The sequence below is a fragment of the Meriones unguiculatus genome, chromosome 19 (genome assembly GCF_030254825.1).
Source record: "Meriones unguiculatus strain TT.TT164.6M chromosome 19, Bangor_MerUng_6.1, whole genome shotgun sequence".
Taxonomy (NCBI): domain Eukaryota; kingdom Metazoa; phylum Chordata; class Mammalia; order Rodentia; family Muridae; genus Meriones; species Meriones unguiculatus.
The window spans coordinates 39,265,271-39,273,524 of NC_083366.1; the positions used below are offsets into that span (position 1 = coordinate 39,265,271).

Genomic DNA, 8,254 nt, shown 5'->3' on the forward strand with positions numbered 1-8,254 from the left:
GCTCATTATATAAACCAGGCTGGTATCACAGAGATCTGCCTGATTCTGTCTCCTGAGTCCTGGAATTAAAAGCACGCACCACCATGACCTGCACTAGCAACTTCTTATCAGGGGGCTGGTGAGGATTATTGCAGAGTAAGTGTCTTTGTGTCTAGATTCTCACTAACTGTATGGTTGCCTCTGGCAATGCAGGTTTAGGAACCTAAAAAACAAAAACAAACAACAGAAAATACAAATAACCAAACCCTGTTAGCAAGAGTCACAGGGAACTTATACTTCAGCTTTATCACTTTTATTTTCCTTTAAAGGATATTTCCATTGTGAATTATTTATTGCTTTGTTGTAATATAATATAAATTAGATATGCCTTCGAGAAGAACAGGTGACTGACAACTGGTGTGGAAATGCATATGGCCCAAGTCTTCAACTTTTCCTCCACTGGTTCCGGAAGTATTTTAGTTACTGTCCACAGCTCCTGAGTTAGGAATGGGGACTCATGAGTTCCTTCCTCTCCATGCTAGAACTCTAGTTGGCTAGCTTAATTTTGTACAGGTCTCTGAAAGGAACCACAGCCACTTTAAACGCATGATTACAGCCTTCCTAGCATGGCCAAAAGACGCCGTTGATCTCTGCAAGTTGATCTCTGCTGCTCTGCAATGTCTACTTCCTAAAGTCTTTCCCCTCCATTTTCTGAAATGGTCCCTCAGCCTTGGGGAGGAGGGTTTGTTTGGTATAATTTTCAAGGAAGAATTGGGGGTGAATACGATCAAAATCCACTGTGTGAAATTCTCAAGTAACGTATAAGAACAGTTTAACGTATTTTGCTCAATTTACATGTTTGTACATAGGCACGTGGTCATAAATCTGCCGACATGGTGGAGCCCTATGAAATAGAACAAAAACAGAGAAGAAAAGACCTCTGTAAGCTGATTGTGGAACAATTTCAGTGAACTCGTTAAGCGAAGGAAACTTGTAAGTGTCAAACATCATATTATAGTGAATGCCTTTGTTATACCAGAAGGGAGAGAAGAACACCCATAGATAATTAAGGAGTATCTAGGTCAGTTGCGTGGGAGAGTGTCGATGAGAACAAGATGGAAGAACAACACTTCTCTGAGGATTGGAATGGGAAGAACAGAAATAACAAAACTACAAGCAAAATGAAAGAAATGAAGCTGATTTTATTTTTGGGGAACTGTGCCACAATGAAGGGATCAAAAAGAAGCACCAAGTCAAAGTAAAAGAAAACAGAACACAGTACCTAGATCAGGGTGAGAACTACGAAGAAATCCTTTTAAAAATCTTCTTTTCAACATTGATTTGTTTCCTGTTGTCATGTGAAAAAGACCATTTCAGAGCTTTTTTAGGTATAGTATATCACAGAGCACATAAGTAGATCTATTGATGTCATTTCACACAGCGTTCTCAGTGTGGAAGTAGGAACACACCATTGAGATGGGGATTGGGGGAAAGGGAAGAATATTATCAACATACATTGTCTGAAAAAAATTAAGTAGAAATTAAGGGAGATAAAAAGTAATGAAAGAACCTTGTGGGAACAGGTTAGAATTAAAAATGTTCTAGGCTCAGCCCAGGACCAAAGCACCCAAGATTCAGCGTCTTGTCACACCACGTGTCCTGCAACATAAACGCCGACGTATTGCTCTGAAGAAACAGCGTACTAAGAAGAACAAGGAGGAAGCTGCAGAATACGCTAAACTTTTGGCCAAGAGAATGAAGGAAGCCAAAGAAAAGCGCCAAGAACAGATTGCCAAGAGACGTAGGCTGTCCTCGCTGAGAGCTTCTACTTCGAAGTCTGAGTCCAGTCAAAAATAAGTCTTTAAGAAGGAACAAATAAATGATCATACCTTGAAAAAAAAAAAAAAGTTCTAGGCTCATTGGGGGATTAGCTCAAATGGTAGAGCGCTCGCTTAGCATGCGAGAGGTAGTGGAATCGATGCCCACATCCTCCAGTTATTAAATGGAAAAGAAAAGAAAAAAGTACTCTGAGCTCACATTATGTCAATGTGCACATGTTCATGTGTTCATGAATTGCGCATGTACATATAAATTTCATGGCTTTTTTTCCTTTTTGTGTTTGTTTTCAAGACAGGGTTTATCTGTGTAGCCTTGGCTGTCCTGGACTCATCTTGTAGACCATGCTGGCCTCAAATTCACAGGGCTCCACCTGCCTCTGCCTCCCAGAGTACTGGAATTACACGTGTGTGCCACCGTGCTCGGCTTCACAGCTTTTTTTTTTTTTTTTTTTTTTTTTTTTTTTTTTTCATGAAAAGACCATAAATATATAACAGACACAATGAGCACATCTGGATAGTGAGTATCAGTTTTTAACATTACAGGTTATTTAAGGGTCCCCTCTAAGAAACAAGTGACTTCAGGTCTTAGTGTAGATTCAACTGAGCCTGGTAGAACCTGAAATGCCAAATACTCAGATCATCCCAAAATGATATAGTAACAGGATATCACGAGGACTCATTTGTCATCCTGATGGGCGGTCACTGCCCATATCTGTTCATCTGAGTGCCAACATCATGAAAGGAAATAATAAATTACAAATTATTGAAAAAATAGGATTTCCTGAGCTTATTTTGATGACGCGCAAGCACGTAAGTTAAGAGAGCTGCCTCTTGCCAAGTGCGGACTGCTGAATGTGGCGGAACACTGGAACTCAGCACCTGCCACCTGGCCGCTACCACAGTAAATATAGTTCAGGGGGGAATTCAGTAGAGTCCAAATTTGAATGAAAAAAAAAAAATCATGGGAAACATTTTGGTGGCCTAGAGGTGTCTTCCGTCAGGCTGCTTATTAGTTGCAGGGAGAAAACTCCGCTCACATATTGACTGACTGGACTGTGGTGATTTGAACCAGCTGTCGTGACAAGGGAAGATGGAGTATCTTCAGATTCTGTATTCCCACGGATGGGTGCACTTGAGCATTATTCCCCTCACAAACCTAAATTTCCATCACGGCTGCAGTATATCTTTTCTTGTTGATGTATGATATTAATGAAGCTTATGATAAGGAAGGGTCTGTATGTTTTATACGGCATTCTTCCAGGGGCTGCAGAGCATGAACCTAATTTTGAGGGGGAGGAAGCTATCACACGAAGCCCAAATTAGCAGTGGTTCATTTATTTCCTTATCTTTTAAATGTTTTCGTGTGTATGAATGTTTTGATTCTATGGGTGTGCACTAAGTGTATGACCAAGTGGTTGGCATGGGATACCCTGGAACTGGAGGTACAGACAGCTAGTGTTCTTGAGTGCTGAGCCAAATTCCCAGCCCCCCTTCCACTTTCTTAAGTGAGCAATGACTGTGGCCTTCAAAATGTGGATTTCATGAGGTACACAAAAGGGTGCTTTGGAGATGTTACAGGCTGGAGGATGCTAAGGCAGGACATACAGCTCCTCTTCAAGCCTGCATCCTGCATCCTGTATCCCGGTGTGAAGAGAGAGAGGCTATAAACGCCACAACTGCATCAACAGAGAAACTTGAATGCAAGTGAATAATGAAAACAAACAATCCCCCCATATGTAAAAGAAAATATATTAAATGGATAATTAAACTGTTATAGTGAAATATCTTTACTTTTAGAAAATAAGCTCTTCAGAAGAAAGGACCATGATATATTAACTTGCCGCTTAATTCTTTTGTTGTTTGTTTGTTGTTTGTTTGTTTGGCAACCGGGGTGGGTGTGTTTTAAAGAGCAATGAAGACAGTAGGAAAGGAAGAACAAGCCAGGAAATAAGGGCCCTGTGGAGAAATAGGGGAGAAAGAACAAATAGGTAAATTCTTATAAAAGTATGTGTTCTTTTTTTTTCTTACAATTCTTATTCTTACACATCTCCCATAAATATGAAATTACTTTTGAGCATAAAGTTTAAAAAGAAACTTTTAACGGAGCTTTAAAAGTAAGGAAATTTGAAGCTCCTGTGAAGTAGCTTAAAAGCTGTGATGTTTCGTTTGTAAAGGTCAAACCACAGCCTTAGCAGCTGAAGTATGGTGACTTCTTTGGGTAATTTCAGATCTGGAGAGACATAATATATACAGGTGCCCGACGAGGATGGGATTCGAACCCACGCGTGCAGAGCACAATGGATTAGCAGTCCATCGCCTTAACCACTCGGCCACCTCGTCACCCCTGCCATCTGCCACCTTTGGCTTCATCTTTAAGTCTTATTTTGATGGCTTTCTCACCCTTCAATTTTGTGATCTGTGTGGTGGTACCAGCTTTCAACCCGAAAGACTACTTAAGGAATCCTCATATGTATTTTTTTTTTTCTTCCTCCAAAAGAGACCCTTTCTCGTTTGGATGGCAGTGTAGCGCCTGCAGCGTCCGCCGCGTCCATCCTCCGTCGTCTCGGTGCTGCACTTACTTCCAGCCGCGGTGAAAACCGTTCTGCGGTCCCTGAACTCCGTGTTCTTTTTTTCTGGACCCGCAATATGCGCGCTAACCCTCCCCAACCGTCCTGCGCGTGCCATAGCTCCCGACTGTCTACTGGGCCTTACGGATTTTTATTTTCACACTGAGGATAAACGTTTATTCCTTTTCCTTGAGCCCTTTTCCTTTCCCAGCACGTAGTCTAAATCTGCGGAAATTTTTATGCTCAACTCGTTGGGTGTTTACGCTCAAAAGCCTATTGCAATAGAAGATACTTAAACTGTTGTGATTTTTTTTTCCTCTTACCTGTTTTAGTAATTATAAACTCCTGTTTTAGTCCTCCTTCTTCTGCCCTGAATTGTCTTTATAGTTGAAGGATACTAAAAAACATAAATAACTAGAGACTTTTGATAAGTAATTTATTATATATGAAAAGGAAACTTGCATTAAAAAAACCACATCCTTTACTAGAAGGATTGAGGGTGATTTTTTTTCCCCTCACCAATTGATTCATGTATCTACGTATGAAAATGTATTGAAAACTCAAACTGAACCAACAGTGAACGGAGTGGTCACATATGGTTATGAGTAAATTTAGATCTTACAAAAGGTGATTTTTTTTTTTTTTTTAATGAAGGTTCCCTAAACGTAGTAAATGGCTGCGAGCAGCTTTGCGGTTATATAAAAACAAGATAGGGATAACCAGTATTTTACACGAAAATCAAACGTCTTCCAAGTCCAAATACGTGAAAAATGATGATACTGAATTCCTAGGATGTATGTCTGTTCCCTGTCGGTGACTGCAGGATGTTGTTACAGAAACAGACAAACAAAAACAAAATCAACCTCTATCCTCCTCTGTGAAATCTTGTAAAACGGCCTCTGACACTGAAGAGTGCAGACACGCTCTTTTCCACTGTTATTTTCTGTCTCAAAAAGGGCGTGACCCGCGCGCTGGGAAACCACGCTGAGCGGCCTTGCAATTACAGACGCCCCGCGCCTGTGCCTGCTCCCCTGAGCAGACGAGAAGGTAACGAGAGGTGAGCTCGGTCGCAGCACGCGGTGTGCAGGCGTGAAGCCGACCCCCGAGGAGCCGCCTCCCCAAACTCTCCGCGCCTGCACCTCCGCGGAGCTCACACCGCCCCCCACCCCACCCCTCTGTGCCAGTCCCCAGCTCTGTTCACGCCACCTGCGCCAGCGCAAACTGGGCAGGCTTGGCTCTTTCTCCACCCCCTGGCGACCGCGGCCGACCGCGCCTCCCTGCTTCATCTGTCATTCCTGCGCCCAAGAGGCCGATCCAGGAGGACTGGAAATTCCAGGCTAAAAGTAAATCCATCCACCCATCCAGCCACCCACCCACCCACCCACCCATCCATCCATCCATCTCCATCCATCTCCATCCATCCATCTCCATCCATCCATCTCCATCCATCCATCCACCCACCCACCCACCCACCCACCCATCCATCCATCCAAAAAACACAAAACCAAGCTAACTGAAGTCTCAGTTTCAGTACGCAGAAGCAGGAGGATTGCCGCCAGTTTTAGGACACTCGGGGATAGGGTGGGACTTTGCGTCAAAAACCAAAAACAGAGCAAAACAAAACCCACTCGATATAACAAAAATAGCTACTATTGCTTTGAAGACTCACCAGCTAGATAAGTTCTATTTCCAGTTTCCATTACAACTAGGGACCGTTTCGTCCCGGTCTTCACCAGTCCGTTCCCCGCCGCCTCTCCAACCGTGAGCACGTTTCTCTGCAGCTGTAGCTTTCTCCTGCGGTTCTTCTTGAGGTTTCTCTCTCTCTCTCTCTCTCTCTCTCTCTCTCTCTCTCTCTCTCTCTCTCTCTCGTTCCTCTAAGAAACAAACTATAGTCAAGAATAAGCTAACATTAGTTAGTTGGTGAATAAAGGTATTTAGCTCTATGAAGGTGGAATTATCAAGAATTAATTTTGGGGTATAAATTTGAGGGAGAAGGAAAATTAGATAAGGTCCCACCGAGATTTGAACTCGGATCGCTGGATTCAGAGTCCAGAGTGCTAACCATTACACCATGGAACCAGACGAACGACGGTATTGTCTCAGTTTCCTCCAGGGGTTCTATTTGAACAGAAAACAATGTGCTTTCCTTATCTCTCTCTCTCTCTCTCTTTTTCTTTTATCTTTTTATTCAGACAGGAGCTCGCTCTCTGGCCGAGGGTGGCTTCAAACTCGTGATAACCCTCCTCCCTCATCCTGGATGGGGCTTCTTTTTCATCTCGTGACCTGCATCCAACACCTATTCTAATAGAAAACCCCCCACGCCACCCCCTGCCCGAGGCTGCCTACAAAGAGGCTCAGGAGTGAGGGCGCCAGGAAAACAGCTGAAGTTGTTGGACAGACAGAGCTCCTCTGGCGTGCGGAGTTCTGTGATGTTCTCCGTGGAGATGCAAGTGAGAATCTGCGTCCCATCGAGGAGCTTGAGTATGAAGCCCAAGGTCCATCTCTCAGTCTTGTGGACATATCTGAAGTTTAAAGAGAGAGAGAGAGAGAGAGGAACGTTATGGGAAGAAAACGTTTTTGCCACGTTCGCAGTGATGGACCGAAATATTGGTGTTTAAAACACTGAAATAAATGTGCTGAAGTTACCAGACTCGAGGAGGATCTGTGCAGCCCCGGGAGTGACAGGCCTAACTGGGGACCGAGCGCGGCCGCGAGCAAGGGAACTGAACCCGAAGAGACTTCGGACGCGCCCAGAGACCGCTCAGCCTCTGGGATCCCCTCTCACGGTTTCTTTTAGGACTCCGCGTCTGAACTTGCGTGAGCCTTCGCATACACTCGATTTCTCAAATTGCAGTATGTCCCGTCCCTCTTTGTATGCTCCTGTTAGCATTAAACGGTCTGAGGGCAATAATTTTAACACATTTTAAATAAAGAATCTCGAGCAAATTTGTTGTTCAAGGGAGTTCAAAGACTCTAAATAGTTCTCCTGGGCTCAGTTCCCCTCAGTGAGAATCCGCCTCCCAGCCAAGACCTGATTTTTAAGCACAACACAGAGGGTTAAACTAGGGGGAAATTCCAGGAAGGCACTTCACTCCCAGGTTCTAAACCCCCAGTAAAACATCGTGCAGATCCCACAGGCGAAGGCACATTTGCCAGTGGTAAGTGACAGAGGGAGGGCACCCGGGCTGTCTGGTTCTGAGTGAACACCGGGCCAGGAACTGCAATACACTGCCAGAAATTAGTACTTCTAAGTGTAAGCTCAGAGAAGTGATAATGTCTTAGTCTCTGTTAAACAAGTCATTTGCTGGGGATGGGAGATGGCTCAGCAATTAAGGTTGGCTGACCTGTAACTCCAGTTCCAGGGAATATGATGTCATATTCTGGTCTTCCCAGGCACCCAAACGCACATAGCATACACTCACACCCACATAAGCAGATAAACAAAAAGTGCTTTAAAGTGTCACTACTAAACCAGGGTACACGTTCGTGAAACAGGAGTTCAAGGTCAGTTTAAGGCTACACGTTGAGCCTCAAAATAAATAAATAGGTAAACAAATAAATACATAGTTATTAACAATAATTTTAACAAAGGGGAAAAGCGGAACAATTTTAAACCATTTCACACCGGACCACAGCTCTTAGCAACCGCCTGCCCTCTGCTAGAGGGTCCCACAGATCTTGGGACTAGACAGCTGGCCTCCTTGTTTGAAAAAGAGAAACTTCAGAGTTGGTTTAAAAAGTTTAGAACCATGAGATCATGTTCTCATCCCTCCCTGTCTACCCCGAGTGTCTCCCTTGAAATGAAGCAAAGTGGTTTTAGTTTTCTTTTCAAAGGCTTACCGTTATTATTCTGGGAATTAGAAAACCTTT

At 43.6% G+C, this 8,254-nt stretch overlaps 2 non-coding genes across 2 annotated transcripts; both read right to left on the reverse strand.

Annotated features, from left to right (window-relative positions):
• Positions 1-4,075: 4,075 nt before the first annotated feature.
• Positions 4,076-4,157, reverse strand: Trnas-gcu (transfer RNA serine (anticodon GCU)). Its single transcript has one exon. It is a non-coding gene; the product is annotated as a tRNA-Ser (tRNA).
• A 2,234-nt stretch (positions 4,158-6,391) lies between these two features.
• Trnaq-cug (transfer RNA glutamine (anticodon CUG)) lies at positions 6,392-6,463 on the reverse strand. Its single transcript has one exon. It is a non-coding gene; the product is annotated as a tRNA-Gln (tRNA).
• Positions 6,464-8,254: the final 1,791 nt, after the last annotated feature.